The sequence below is a fragment of the Lissotriton vulgaris genome, chromosome 11 (genome assembly GCF_964263255.1).
Source record: "Lissotriton vulgaris chromosome 11, aLisVul1.2, whole genome shotgun sequence".
Taxonomy (NCBI): domain Eukaryota; kingdom Metazoa; phylum Chordata; class Amphibia; order Caudata; family Salamandridae; genus Lissotriton; species Lissotriton vulgaris.
This window is the reverse complement of record NC_141699.1, coordinates 1,000,944,407-1,000,960,571: the sequence shown is the minus strand read 5'-3', so window position 1 is coordinate 1,000,960,571 and position 16,165 is coordinate 1,000,944,407. Positions and strand designations below refer to the sequence as shown.

General features: G+C 38.9%; 4 non-coding genes across 4 annotated transcripts; all 4 read right to left on the bottom strand.

Moving 5' to 3' along the window:
• Positions 1-583: 583 nt before the first annotated feature.
• Positions 584-641, bottom strand: LOC147683876 (U7 small nuclear RNA). Its single transcript, XR_015301914.1, has one exon. It is a non-coding gene; the product is annotated as a U7 small nuclear RNA (small nuclear RNA).
• Positions 642-3,471: 2,830 nt separating this feature from the next.
• LOC147683875 (U7 small nuclear RNA) lies at positions 3,472-3,529 on the bottom strand. The gene has a single exon (XR_015301920.1). It is a non-coding gene; the product is annotated as a U7 small nuclear RNA (small nuclear RNA).
• Positions 3,530-6,369: 2,840 nt separating this feature from the next.
• On the bottom strand, positions 6,370-6,427 carry LOC147683874 (U7 small nuclear RNA). The gene has a single exon (XR_015301928.1). It is a non-coding gene; the product is annotated as a U7 small nuclear RNA (small nuclear RNA).
• Positions 6,428-9,267: 2,840 nt separating this feature from the next.
• LOC147683873 (U7 small nuclear RNA) lies at positions 9,268-9,325 on the bottom strand. The gene has a single exon (XR_015301927.1). It is a non-coding gene; the product is annotated as a U7 small nuclear RNA (small nuclear RNA).
• Positions 9,326-16,165: the final 6,840 nt, after the last annotated feature.

The window sequence follows — 16,165 nt, the reverse complement described above, 5'->3', positions numbered from 1 at the left end:
TTTCATAGGAGGACCAAGAAGGTGATGATAGCGATTCCTAAGAACTATGAGAGCTCTGGATTAAAACTTGCTATTGGTCAAGACAATCAGTTTCCCAATGGAGAGCCCACCTAGATTATGTTAGAACAAAACCCAATAAGAGGAAAGGGCAGTAATCCAACTCCGCCACTTTCCTTTGGAAGGAGACATGCCTCTCTACCACTCCCTGTGTTCACATTTACACCAGTCTCTGTCTTTATGCAGACTTTACTCCTTCTGTATCATTAAATAAACCCATCTTTCCAGTTCCCTCCGAGAAAATCTTTATTTTGTTCAGTTCACTTCTTATCATAGTTGGTTGACTTTTGCTCCTAATAACAGTTGCATTCATTTTTTTAAATTCATATTTTAGCTAATTATAAACAACAAAATTGCAAAACAGAAGATCCATGAGGTAAGAAAGAATAACGTACATGCAGAATAATAGCAAGATGTACACTACCATAACACACTATAATAAAACAAGAAAACACATTATAAAAATAAAAACTGCAAACAATTGGGACAAAAAACAACACAAATAAATCTGTTTTTAACTAATAAAACGGGTTTCTCAGTTAAGAGAAACCTACTTGACAAATTCTTAAAGAGCGAAAGTATCTAACAAAAAATCTGACAAGCTTGTAACCCTAATCAAAGTATTTCCTATCATTGTGACGGTGGCTCTACATTGATACTGATGGGATCTGAAGAAATAATCTAGAATTATGAGCATCTGAGAAAAGCATTAGATTTGCCTCCTTCAGGCCCATCAGAGTATAGAAGATCATGATGACATACAAGACTTGCATATGCAAATTTATAGATAGAGGCCACACCTCACAGCTAGACTATGTAGAAGAGGATGTACAATGTTATTGCTGGGAAGGAAGATGGAAAATCCTCTCTTCTAGCACTTTCTAGCAGTGGTTGCACTATTTATTTCATATTAGTAAAAGAATTTTGAAATAATCAATCCTTGAAAACAGTGCGAGCTATGTCATGGATCGGGCAATTGTGCATTTAATGTCACAGTACCTAATGATGATGTCAAGAGAGTACAACCAAGCAACAATTGTAGGAAGAAATGGTAATAAACTGCTCTTTACCCCTTTTGTGAAGAAGGATCCTGCAATCTCTTCAAAAACATATCTATCTCCAATTTCCTGTGGCCCTATGCATTTCAGTCTCTGCCTTGTACTCAAATATATTTGTTCTGTAAGAGCCACTCTGTGTCATGTGCTCCCTTTGTGTGAATATGTTACTTGCTTTCCTCCCTTGTAACCTTAATTTCTTGCTTCTGGCTGCCCTTGTTATTTGGAAAACATTTCACTTATTTTGTTTGGTTCTCTAGAATTAGCTAACTCACAAAAGAAGAATTATGGGGCATATTACCAAGGGGGGCTATAGGCAATTATCACCGATTTAGCGGCCGTTTTTGGCCGCTAAGCGGCGATAATTATATCGCCCTATTAGCGAGCTGTAGCTAACTGATGTTAGCGACAGCTTTTAGGCGATAGCGAGTGGTTTGAGACCCGCTTTGCATGTCAGCGATGTTTATCGCTGATGACATGCAATGTGGGCGTACCCAACCAGTTAGCGACTGAAGGCAGTCGCTAACTTCGCTATCGCCTATTAGCAAGGCATGCATAGCATTGGAAATATTCATGCTAAGCGCGAATATCTCCAAATACTAACACCTGCCCAGACCAGTTCTTAGCCATGTTATCCAATGGGAGGTGGAGAACATGGCTAAGAGCATTTCATTGCAAATGCGTGAATATCGCTGTATTCTCAGCGATATTCACGCATTTCGCCGCTATCGCTGGATATTTTAGCACAATGGAGAAAAACGTTGCTAATAGCATGCTTTCTCCGCTAACATATCCAGCAATAGGCAGAGATAAAAAAATCGACGCTAAGGCTATTTAGCGATAAATATCGCTACTTGTTGGTAATGTGCCCCAAACACTTTTATTAACAGATCAAAATAGGTCCTCGGTTTAGTGGAACGTGAAGGACAAAAAGATGCATAAATGTCTAATAAACTATGCTATGCACTTTTTTGGGTAAGAACCTGCACTCAGGTAAGAAAGGTATCTCTTTTCCAGTCCACGTGTTCCCCGTTTCCTCAGTCTCTGCATTTTTGTCAACTTTATACACTGTGATTCAGTTAACTACTTGTACTTTAAGTTCATTTGTGGGAATAGGGCACTTGGCTCTTTATTTCTGAGGTGAATTGCTTGAATCTCACTGGTCAAATTAGTTTTAAAAAAATTCAATTTTTCTTTTTTGAGTTTCTGTAAAAATATACAATTATGAATCCAAGAGATTTGCAAGTAAAAAAGAAAAAAACTTACATAAGGAAACACACTTCATCTATTGAAAGAATGCATAAAACACTCAAAAAACATTAATTTCATATTTTTAGCTAATGCATATCAATAACTCTCAAAAGAGTAACAAAAACATAATCATGAATTACAAATAAAATGGAGTACTACATTAAGAGAAACCTGCCTTTCAAAATAAAAAAAAACCTGTGGTAACTAACTAATTCAACCGCAACCATTTGATCCAATTCTAGGGATCTCTCATCATTGTGATGGTGGCAATACATAGATGCTGCAATCTGTAACTGGGTGTGAAAAACAATTGTAGAACAGTGACTAATCAAAAAAATATTATTTAATTGCTTCATGTCAACAGATTTTAGGAAGATCTCACAGAGGTTGCAGAATTCAATATGCTATTTTATAGACAGAGGGCACTCCTTTCGAAAACTACTTTGAAGAGCAAGCAATTAGGTATTACGGGTAAGTAATATTGGATGGCCTCTCTTCCAGTGAAAGGTGCTCCTATGCACATTAATATTTCACAGGAGGACCAAGAAGGTGAACATAGCGATTCCTAAGAACTATGAGAGCTCTGGATTAAAACATGCTATTGGTCAAGACAATCAGTTTCCCAATGGAGAGCCCACCTAGATTATGTTAGAACAAAACCCAATAAGAGGAAAGGGCAGTAATCCAACTCTGCCACTTTCCTTTGGAAGGAGACATGCCTCTCTAGCGCTCCCTGTGTTCACATTTACACCAGTCTTTGTCTTTATGCAGACTTTACTCCTTCTGTATCATTTAATAAACCCATCTCTCCAGTTCCCTCCGAGAAAATCTTTCTTTTGTTCAGTTCACTTCTTATCATAGTTGGTTGACTCTTGCTCCTAATAACAGTTGCATTCATTTTTTTAATTCATATTCTAGCTAATTATAAACAACTAAATTGCAAAACAGAAGATCCATGAAGTGAGAAAGAATAATTTACATGCAGTATAATAGCAAGATGTACACTAACATATCACACTATAATAAAACAAGAAAACACATTATTAAATTATAAACTGCAACCATTTGGGACAAAAATACACACATTTATCTGTTTTAAACAAATAAAAAGGGTTTCTCAGTTAAGAGAAACCTACTTGACAAATTGTTAAAGAGCGAAAGTATCTAACAAAAAATCTGACAAGCTTGCAACCCTAATCAAAGTATTTCCTATCATTGTGACGGTGGCTCTACACTGATACTGATGGGATCTGAAGAAATAATCTAGAATTATGAGCATCTGAGAAAAGCATTAGATTTGCCTCCTTCAGGCCCATCAGAGTATAGAAGATCATGCTGATGTACAAGACTTGCATATGCAAATCTATAGATAGAGGCCACACCTCACAGCTAGACTATGTAGAAGAGGATGTACAATGTTATTGCTGGCAAGGAAGATGGAAAATCCTCTCTTCTTGCACTTTAAAGCAGTGGTTGCACTGGCTCACCATATTATTTCATATTAGTAAAGGAATTTTGAAAAAATCAATCCTTGAAAACAGTGCGAGCTATGTTATGGATCGGGCATTTGTGCATTTAATGTCACAGTACCTAATGATGATGTCAAGAGAGTACAACCAAGCAACAATTGTAGGAAGAAATGGTAATAAACTGCTCTGTACCTCTTTTGTGAAGAAGGATCCTGCAATCTCTTCAAAAACATATCTATCTCCAATTTCCTGTGGCCCTATGCATTTCAGTCTCTGCCTTGTACTCAAATATATTTGTTCTGTAAGAGCCACTCTATGTCATGTGCTCCCTTTGTGTGAATATGTTACTTGCTTTCGTCCCTTGTAACCTTAATTTCTTGCTTCTGGCTGCCCTTGTTATTTGGAAAACATTTCACTTATTTTGTTTGGTTCTCTAGAATTAGCTAACTCACAAAAGAAGAATTATGGGGCATATTACCAAGGGGGGCTATAGGCAATTATCACCGATTTAGCGGCCGTTTTTGGCCGCTAAGCAGCAATAATTATATCTCCCTATTAGCAAGGTGTGGCTAACTGATGTTAGCAACAGCTTTTAGGCGATAGCGAGCGGTTTGAGACCCGCTTTGCATGTCAGCGATGTTTATCGCTGATGACATGCAATGTGGGCGTACCCAACCAGTTAGCGACTGAAAGCAGTCGCTAACGTCGCTATCGCCCATTAGCAAGGCATGCGTAGCGTTGGAAATATTCACACTAAGCGCAAATATCTCCAAATACTAACTCCTGCCCAGACCAGTTCTTAGCCATGTTATCCAATGGGAGGTGGATAACATGGCTAAGAGCATTTCATTGCTAATGCGTGAATATCGCTGTATTCTCAGCGATATTCACGCATTTCGCCGCTATCGCTGGATATTTTAGCACAATGGAGAAAAACGCTGCTAATAGCATGCTTTCTCCGCTAACATATCCAGCGGTAGGCAGCGATAAAAAAATCGACGCTAAGGCTATTTAGCGATAAATATCGCTACTTGTTGGTAATGTGCCCCATACACTTTTATTAACAGATCAAAATAGGTACTCGGTTTAGTGGAACCTGAAGGACAAACAGATGCATAAATGTCTAATAAACTATGCTATGCACTTTTTTGGGTAAGAACCTGCACTCAGGTAAGAAAGGTATCTCTTTTCCAGTCCACGTGTTCCCCTTTTCCTCAGTCTCTGCATTTTTGTCAACTTTATACACTGTGATTCAGTTAACTACTTGTACTTTAAGTTCATTTGTGGGACTAGGGCACTTGGCTCTTTATTTCTGAGGTGAATTGCTTGAATCTCACTGGTAAAATTAGTTTTAAAAAATTCCATTTTTCTTTTTTGAGTTTCTGTAAAAATATACAATTATGAATCCAAGAGATTCGCAAGTAAAAAAGAAAAAAACTTACATAAGGAAACACATCTACATCTATTGAAAGAATGCATAAGACACTCAAAAAACATTAATTTCATATTTTTAGCTAATGCATATCAATAACTCTCAAAAGAGTAACAAAAACATAATCATGAATTACAAATAAAATGGAGTACTACATTAAGAGAAACCTGCCTTTCAAAATAAAAAAAGACCTGTGGTAACTCACTAATTCAACCGCAACCATGTGATCCAATTCTAGGGATCTCTCATCATTGTGATGGTGGCAATACATAGATGATGCAATCTTTAACTGGGTGTGAAGAACAATTGTAGAACAGTGACTAATCAAAAAAATATTATTTAATTGCTTCATGTCAACAGATTTTAGGAAGATCTCACAGAGGTTGCAGAATTCAATATGCTATTTTATAGACAGAGGGCACGCCTTTCGAAAACTACTTTGAAGAGCAAGCAATTAGATATTACGGGTAAGTAATATTGGATGGCCTCTCTTCCAGTGAAAGGTGCTCTTATACACATTAATATTTCATAGGAGGACCAAGAAGGTCAACATAGCAATTCCTAAGAACTATGAGAGCTCTGGATTAAAACTTGCTATTGGTCAAGACAATCAGTTTCCCAATGGAGAGCCCACCTAGATTATGTTAGAACAAAACCCAATAAGAGGAAAGGGCAGTAATCCAACTCTGCCACTTTCCTTTGGAAGGAGACATGCCTCTCTAGCACTCCCTGTGTTCACATTTACACCAGTCTCTGTCTTTATGCAGACTTTACTCCTTCTGTATCATTTAATAAACCCATCTCTCCAGTTCCCTCCGAGAAAATCTTTCTTTTGTTCAGTTCACTTCATATCATAGTTGGTTGACTCTTGCTCCTAATAACAGTTGCATTAATTTTTTTAAATTCATATTTTAGCTAGTTATAAACAACTAAATTGCAAAACAGAAGATCCATGAAGTGAGAAATAATAATTTACATGCAGTATAGTAGCAAGATGTACTCTACCATAACACACTATAATAAAACAAGAAAACACATTATTAAATTATAAACTGCAAACATTTGGGACAAAAATACACACATAAATCTGTTTTTAACAAATAAAACGGGTTTCTCAGTTAAGAGAAACCTACTTGACAAATTGTTAAAGAGCGAAAGTATCTAACAAAAAATCTGACAAGCTTGTAACCCTAATCAAAGTATTTCCTATCATTGTGACGGTGGCTCTACACTGATACTGATGGGATCTGAAGAAATAATCTAGAATTATGAGCATCTGAGAAAAGCATTAGATTTGCCTCCTTCAGGCCCATCAGAGTATAGAAGATCATGCTGATGTACAAGACTTGCATATGCAAATTTATAGATAGAGGCCACACCTCACAGCTAGACTATGTAGAAGAGGATGTACAATGTTATTGCTGGCAAGGAAGATGGAAAATCCTCTCTTCTTGCACTTTAAAGCAGTGGTTGCACTGGCTCACCATATTATTTCATATTAGTAAAGGAATTTTGAAAAAATCAATCCTTGAAAACAGTGCGAGCTATGTTATGGATCGGGCATTTGTGCATTTAATGTCACAGTACCTAATGATGATGTCAAGAGAGTACAACCAAGCAACAATTGTAGGAAGAAATGGTAATAAACTGCTCTGTACCTCTTTTGTGAAGAAGGATCCTGCAATCTCTTCAAAAACATATCTATCTCCAATTTCCTGTGGCCCTATGCATTTCAGTCTCTGCCTTGTACTCAAATATATTTGTTCTGTAAGAGCCACTCTATGTCATGTGCTCCCTTTGTGTGAATATGTTACTTGCTTTCGTCCCTTGTAACCTTAATTTCTTGCTTCTGGCTGCCCTTGTTATTTGGAAAACATTTCACTTATTTTGTTTGGTTCTCTAGAATTAGCTAACTCACAAAAGAAGAATTATGGGGCATATTACCAAGGGGGGCTATAGGCAATTATCACCGATTTAGCGGCCGTTTTTGGCCGCTAAGCAGCAATAATTATATCTCCCTATTAGCAAGGTGTGGCTAACTGATGTTAGCAACAGCTTTTAGGCGATAGCGAGCGGTTTGAGACCCGCTTTGCATGTCAGCGATGTTTATCGCTGATGACATGCAATGTGGGCGTACCCAACCAGTTAGCGACTGAAAGCAGTCGCTAACGTCGCTATCGCCCATTAGCAAGGCATGGGTAGCGTTGGAAATATTCACACTAAGCGCAAATATCTCCAAATACTAACTCCTGCCCAGACCAGTTCTTAGCCATGTTATCCAATGGGAGGTGGATAACATGGCTAAGAGCATTTCATTGCTAATGCGTGAATATCGCTGTATTCTCAGCGATATTCACGCATTTCGCCGCTATCGCTGGATATTTTAGCACAATGGAGAAAAACGCTGCTAATAGCATGCTTTCTCCGCTAACATATCCAGCGGTAGGCAGCGATAAAAAAATCGACGCTAAGGCTATTTAGCGATAAATATCGCTACTTGTTGGTAATGTGCCCCATACACTTTTATTAACAGATCAAAATAGGTACTCGGTTTAGTGGAACCTGAAGGACAAACAGATGCATAAATGTCTAATAAACTATGCTATGCACTTTTTTGGGTAAGAACCTGCACTCAGGTAAGAAAGGTATCTCTTTTCCAGTCCACGTGTTCCCCTTTTCCTCAGTCTCTGCATTTTTGTCAACTTTATACACTGTGATTCAGTTAACTACTTGTACTTTAAGTTCATTTGTGGGACTAGGGCACTTGGCTCTTTATTTCTGAGGTGAATTGCTTGAATCTCACTGGTAAAATTAGTTTTAAAAAATTCCATTTTTCTTTTTTGAGTTTCTGTAAAAATATACAATTATGAATCCAAGAGATTCGCAAGTAAAAAAGAAAAAAACTTACATAAGGAAACACATCTACATCTATTGAAAGAATGCATAAGACACTCAAAAAACATTAATTTCATATTTTTAGCTAATGCATATCAATAACTCTCAAAAGAGTAACAAAAACATAATCATGAATTACAAATAAAATGGAGTACTACATTAAGAGAAACCTGCCTTTCAAAATAAAAAAAGACCTGTGGTAACTCACTAATTCAACCGCAACCATGTGATCCAATTCTAGGGATCTCTCATCATTGTGATGGTGGCAATACATAGATGATGCAATCTTTAACTGGGTGTGAAGAACAATTGTAGAACAGTGACTAATCAAAAAAATATTATTTAATTGCTTCATGTCAACAGATTTTAGGAAGATCTCACAGAGGTTGCAGAATTCAATATGCTATTTTATAGACAGAGGGCACGCCTTTCGAAAACTACTTTGAAGAGCAAGCAATTAGATATTACGGGTAAGTAATATTGGATGGCCTCTCTTCCAGTGAAAGGTGCTCTTATACACATTAATATTTCATAGGAGGACCAAGAAGGTCAACATAGCAATTCCTAAGAACTATGAGAGCTCTGGATTAAAACTTGCTATTGGTCAAGACAATCAGTTTCCCAATGGAGAGCCCACCTAGATTATGTTAGAACAAAACCCAATAAGAGGAAAGGGCAGTAATCCAACTCTGCCACTTTCCTTTGGAAGGAGACATGCCTCTCTAGCACTCCCTGTGTTCACATTTACACCAGTCTCTGTCTTTATGCAGACTTTACTCCTTCTGTATCATTTAATAAACCCATCTCTCCAGTTCCCTCCGAGAAAATCTTTCTTTTGTTCAGTTCACTTCATATCATAGTTGGTTGACTCTTGCTCCTAATAACAGTTGCATTAATTTTTTTAAATTCATATTTTAGCTAGTTATAAACAACTAAATTGCAAAACAGAAGATCCATGAAGTGAGAAATAATAATTTACATACAGTATAGTAGCAAGATGTACTCTACCATAACACACTATAATAAAACAAGAAAACACATTATTAAATTATAAACTGCAAACATTTGGGACAAAAATACACACATAAATCTGTTTTTAACAAATAAAACGGGTTTCTCAGTTAAGAGAAACCTACTTGACAAATTGTTAAAGAGCGAAAGTATCTAACAAAAAATCTGACAAGCTTGTAACCCTAATCAAAGTATTTCCTATCATTGTGACGGTGGCTCTACACTGATACTGATGGGATCTGAAGAAATAATCTAGAATTATGAGCATCTGAGAAAAGCATTAGATTTGCCTCCTTCAGGCCCATCAGAGTATAGAAGATCATGCTGATGTACAAGACTTGCATATGCAAATTTATAGATAGAGGCCACACCTCACAGCTAGACTATGTAGAAGAGGATGTACAATGTTATTGCTGGCAAGGAAGATGGAAAATCCTCTCTTCTTGCACTTTCTAGCAGTGGTTGCACTGGCTCACCATATTATTTCATATTAGTAAAAGAATTTTGAAAAAATCAATCCTTGAAAACAGTGCGAGCTATGTTATGGATCGGGCAATTGTGCATTTAATGTCACAGTACCTAATGATGATGTCAAGAGAGTACAACCAAGCAACAATTGTAGGAAGAAATGGTAATAAACTGCTCTGTACCCCTTTTGTGAAGAAGGATCCTGCAATCTTTCCAAAAACATATCTATCTCCAATTTCCTGTGGCCCTATGCATTTCAGTCACTGCCTTGTACTCAAATATATTTGTTCTGTAAGAGCCACTCTGTGTCATGTGCTCCCTTTGTGTGAATATGTTACTTGCTTTCGTCCCTTGTAACCTTAATTTCTTGCTTCTGGCTGCCCTTGTTATTTGGAAAACATTTCACTTATTTTGTTTGGGTCTCTAGAATTAGCTAACTCACAAAAGAAGAATTATGGGGCATATTACCAAGGGGGGCTATAGGCAATTATCACCGATTTAGCGGCCATTTTTGGGCGCTAAGCGGTGATAATTATATCGCCCTATTAGCAAGCTGTGGCTAACTGATGTTAGCAACAGCTTTTAGGCGATAGCGAGCGGTTTGAGACCCGCTTTGCATATCAGCGATGTTTATCGCTGATGACATGCAATGTGGGCGTACCCAACCCGTTAGCGACTGAAAGCAGTCGCTAACTTCGCTATCGCCTATTAGCAAGGCAGGCGTAGCGTTGGATATATTCACGCTAAGCGCGAATATCTCTAAATACTAACACCTGCCCAGACCAGTTCTTAGCCATGTTATCCAATGGGAGGTGGATAACATGGCTAAGAGGATTTCATTGCTAATGCGTGAATATCGCTGTATTCTCAGCGATATTCACGCATTTCGCCGCTATCTCTGGATATTTTAGCACAATGGAGAAAAACGTTGCTAATAGCATGCTTTCTCCGCTAACATATCCAGCGATAGGCAGCAATAAAAAAATCGACGCTAAGGCTATTTAGCGATAAATATCGCTACTTGTTGGTAATATGCCCCATACACTTTTATTAACAGATTAAAATAGGTCCTCGGTTTAGTGGAACCTGAAGGAGAAACAGATGCATAATTGTCTAATAAACTATGCTATGCACTTTTTTGGGTAAGAACCTGCACTCAGGTAAGAAAGGTATCTCTTTTCCAGTCCACGTGTTCCCCTTTTCCTCAGTCTCTGCATTTTTGTCAACTTTAAACACTGTGATTCAGTTAAATACTTGTACTTTAAGTTCATTTGTGGGAATAGGGCACTTGGCTCTTTATTTCTGAGGTGAATTGCTTGAATCTCACTGGTAAAATTAGTTTAAAAAAATTCCATTTTTCGTTTTTGAGTTTCTGTAAAAATATACAATTATGAATCCAAGAGATTCGCAAGTAAAAAAGAAAAAAACTTACATAAGGAAACACACCTACATCTATTGAAAGAATGCATAAGAAACTCAAAAAACATTAATTTCATATTTTTAGCTAATGCATATCAATAACTCTTAAAAGAGTAACAAAAACATAATCATGAATTACAAATAAAATGGAGTACTACATTAAGAGAAACCTGCCTTTCAAAATAAAAAAAGACCTGTGGTAACTAACTAATTCAACCGCAACCATGTGATCCAATTCTAGGGATCTCTCATCATTGTGATGGTGGTAATACATAGATGCTGCAATCTGTAACTGGGTGTGAAGAACAATTGTAGAACAGTGACTAATCAAAAAAATATTATTTAATTGCTTCATGTCAACAGATTTTAGGAAGATCTCACAGAGGTTGCAGAATTCAATATGCTATTTTATAGACGGAGGGCACGCCTTTCGAAAACTACTTTGAAGAGCAAGCAATTAGATATTACGGGTAAGTAATATTGGATGGCCTCTCTTCCACTGAAAGGTGCTTCTATACACATTAATATTTCATAGGAGGACCAAGAAGGTGATGATGGCGATTCCTAAGAACTATGAGAGCTCTGGATTAAAACTTGCTATTGGTCAAGACAATCAGTTTCCCAATGGAGAGCCCACCTAGATTATGTTAGAACAAAACCCAATAAGAGGAAAGGGCAGTAATCCAACTCTGCCACTTTCCTTTGGAAGGAGACATGCCTCTCTAGCACTCCCTGTGTTCACATTTACACCAGTCTCTATCTTTATGCAGACTTTACTCCTTCTGTATCATTTAATAAACCCATCTCTCCAGTTCCCTCTGAGAAAATCTTTCTTTTGTTCAGTTCACTTCTTATCATAGTTGGTTGACTCTTGCTCCTAATAACAGTTGCATTACTTTTTTTAAATTCATATTTTAGCTAATTAGAAACAACTAAAATCCAAAACAGAAGATCCATGAAGTGAGAAAGAATAACTTACATGCAGTATAATAGCAAGACGAACACTAACATAACACACTATAGTAAAACAAAAAAACACATTATAATAATATAAACTGCAAACATTTGGGACAAAAACCAACACAAATAAATCTGTTGTTAACAAATAAAGCAGGTTTCTCAGTTAATAGAAACCTACTTGCCAAATTGTTAAAGAACGAAAGTATCTAATAAAAAATCTGACAAGCGTGTAACCCTAATCAAAGTATTTCCTATCATTGTGACGGTGGTTCTACACTGATACTGATGGGATCTGAAGAAATAATCTAGAATTATGAGCATCTGAGAAAAGCATTAGATTTGCCTCCATCAGGCCTATCAGAGTATAGAAGATCATGATGATGTACAAGACTTGCATATGCAAATTTATAGATAGAGGCCACACCTCACAGCTAGACTATGTAGAAGAGGATGTACAATGTTATTGCTGGCAAGGAAGATGGAAAATCCTCTCTTCTAGCACTTTCTAGCAGTGGTTGCACTGGCTCACCTTATTATTTCAAATTAGTAAAAGAATTTTGAAAAAATCAATCCTTGAAAACAGTGCGAGCTATGTTATGAATTGGGCAATTGTGCATTTAATGTCACAGTACCTAATGATGATGTCAAGAGAGTACAACCAAGCAACAATTGTAGGAAGAAATGGTAATAAACTGCTCTGTACCCCTTTTGTGAAGAAGGATCCTGAAATCTCTTCAAAAACATATCTATCTCCAATTTCCTGTGGCCCTATGCATTTCAGTCTCTGCCTTGTACTCAAATATATTTGTTCTGTAAGAGCCACTCTGTGTCATGTGCTCCCGTCGTGTGAATATGTTACTTGCTTTCGTCCCTTGTAACCTTCATTTCTTGCTTCTGGCTGCCCTTGTTATCTGGAAAACATTTCACTTATTTTGGTTGGTTCTCTAGAATTAGCTAACTCACAAAAGAAGAATTATGGGGCATATTACTAAGCGGGGCTATAGGCAATTATCACCGATTTAGCGGCCGTTTTTGGCCGCTAAGGGGCGATAATTTTATCGCCCTATTAGCAAGCTGTGGCTAACTGATGTTAGCGACAGCTTTTAGGCGATAGCGAGCGGTTTGAGACCCGCTTTGCATGTCAGCGATGTTTATCGCTGATGACATGCAATGTGGGCGTACCCAACCAGTTAGCGACTGAAAGCAGTCGCTAACGTCGCTATCGCCTATTAGCAAGGCAGGCGTGGCATTGGAAATATTCACGCTAAGCACGAATATCTCAAAATACTAACACCTGCCCAGACCAGTTCTTAGCCATGTTATCCAATGGGAGGTGGATAACATGGCTAAGAGCAGTTCATTGCTAATGCGTGAATATCGCTGTATTCTCAGCGATATTCACGCATTTCGCCGCTATCGCTGGATATTTTAGCACAATGGAGAAAAACGTTGCTAATAGCATGCTTTCTCCACTGACATATCCAGCGATAGGCAGCGATAAAAAAATCGATACATATAGGTGCAATTCATATAAGACTTTGATTACTGTACACAGCCCATCAGCCGACATCGTTGGGACCGGCGGCGAGACATGTAAAAGCATTCGTATTATCAAACTGTGCTGTATACTCTGCAAAGCATGTTCATGTTCTTACATTTTTTATACTCTTTTTTTGAAGAAAAAAAACAGTTCAGAAACCTTGAACTACAATAAAATAACCTGAGATTAAATATCTTCAGTCACTGTGTCACAGCATTCTCCCTCTCCATTAAGAACTGTATATGACTCATCCCTATGCACTATGTTGCAGTTCAACTATGGTCCCTCTATTCTGTTTGTTCCGGTGTGTGCTTCAACAAGTAGTCACGTAAATAAATCCAATAGTCCTTTGGGCGTGAACCTAACGGCAGTTCCTCTTCATAAGTGGCCAGTGTGTCACGGCAGTCCGTCAGATCTTCCAGCCAATTTTTCATTTTCGGCCCTATCTTACTGTTCCAGTGTAAGGAAACCCTTCTTTTCGCCATTAAAAGTGCTACCACGCAGAACCTACGCCGCATCGCCCAGAGCTGCGGGACAATACCCAACAAACAGATTTTGGCCTTACACTCCAGTGATACCCCCAGCATGTCACCTATGGCCTTTGTCACCTGCTCCCAGTATCTCGCCACAGAGCGACAATGCCATGCTAAGTGCATGAAGTCGGCATTTTCCTGCCTGCATCTTACACATCTGGAGTCTTCCCTCAACCGGTATCTATGCAGCCTCTGAGGCGTGTAGTACATTTGGTGCATGTATGTATAGTGGATGATCCTCAGGTTCCCATTTGCAGTTAACATACCAATGAGTAGGCACGTGGTTGTCCAGTCCTCCTCTGACAACGTTTCATCTAAGACCTCGCTCCATTTACCTCTCATCCCCTCTGTGTTTCCACCAATGTAAGCATGGGCGGAAAATCCGTTCCGCTCGCGGATTTTGCGGATTTTCGGGAAATTCGCAATCCGCGAGATTCGCGAATCTCCCGCAAAATCCGCAAATCCGCGAGCAGCGGATTTTGCTCGCACTGCTCGCACTGTTCGCGTGAGTTTGCGCCCCGCGAATAAGTGCAAAATTGCAGAAATACGATCTTAGCAAAACTGAAAGTAACTACTTACCAGGTTCAAAAGTTCAGGCTCATCATTAGTAGCCATTTCCTGTAGTGCTTCCTGAGGGGCCCCTCCAGAGTTCAGTTGCCAGTTGAAACTATTATGTGACCCTGCTCTGAACCTCAGAATAGTTACACATATGCCACAAAGGTCCTGAATTACAGCTAAGGGAGACAAGCAGGAGCCAGGCTGGAAGTTAAAATCCATTAATCAGCCCCTAATTCATTATTGTCAGTTGGGGCAGGGCAGGTGTTGTAACTAATTTTGCAACAATGAAAGCACTTAGCAAGTGCAAAAGATCACTAATCAGGGCGCACTAAGGAAGCAGGTGCCAGCTAAAAAAATATTCTGTGACACATTAATCAGCCCCAAATTAATTCAGGTCACTTGAGGCAGGGAAGGTGTGCTTTGCTTTGCCGAAAATAATGTACACTGGACAACCAGAGGGTGTGGTGATGAAACAGAGGGTGGCATGGGTGGGCCAGAGGGTGGCATGAGTAGTCAGAGAGTGGCAGTGGTGACAGAGAGTGGCAGTGATGAAGAAGAGTGTCCCAAACAGGCTGGACACGTAGAAACAACAAGTTCGCAAAACTTGCGACCCGACAGGTAAGTTCGCAAATTGCGAAATTGTAAAAACCCTCGCGAACTGGCAGAAACACGGGCGAACACAAAAAAAAAAAATCTGCAAATTCGCGGGAATTCGCGGATTTTGCGGATTGCGAATCCGCAAATCCGCAAAATTCGCGAACGCGAAATCCGCAAAATTCGCCCATGCTTACACCAATGTCATTCTGCATGTTTGTGTATAATCTCGACACTAGGTGGGTGGCGGTGGGTGTGGTGAGAACTAGTTGCAAGGAAGTCAGGGTCTGAGCTTCTTCCGGGAATGTAGGGAAATGTTCTTTTACCGCCCTCTGTAATCTGTAGTAGTTAAATCGGAATAGTAGTGTCGGATTGCTAATGTAGTCCAATTTGTCTAGGGATTGAAAGACCCCATCTTTATACAAATCTCCCATCTTATCAATACCGAAAGCGCCGGGTGATGTGCCAGTGGGAGCGCGGGTGCATAGAGCCGGAGGCGATTAGTCACCTTGCCCATCAGCTTCCACGCTTCCGCAGTGGTGTTTACCAAATTTATGTCTCGCTCATGTAATCTAACTCGTTTATGCGGCAGTATGCTGGACAGCGGGACCGGCTCTGCATCACTAGCTTCCACCGCCACATGTGTCAAGAACGGAATCTCGTGGTACCAGTAATGCGCGAATTGCGCTTGTGCGCATAAATAATACAGATATAGATCTGGCACTTTGAAACCCCCCTCTGCATATGGTAGTTGCATCGTTCGTAATTCCAATCTGGCTTGTTTTCCCGCACAAATCAGATTTAGTACCAATTTTTTGATATTTCGGAACACCTCCGCAGGAGGTTTAATTGTGATGTTATTAAACAAGTACAGGAACTTGGGCAGGAGCACCATTTTCACAATTGCCACCCTGTCCGCCAGC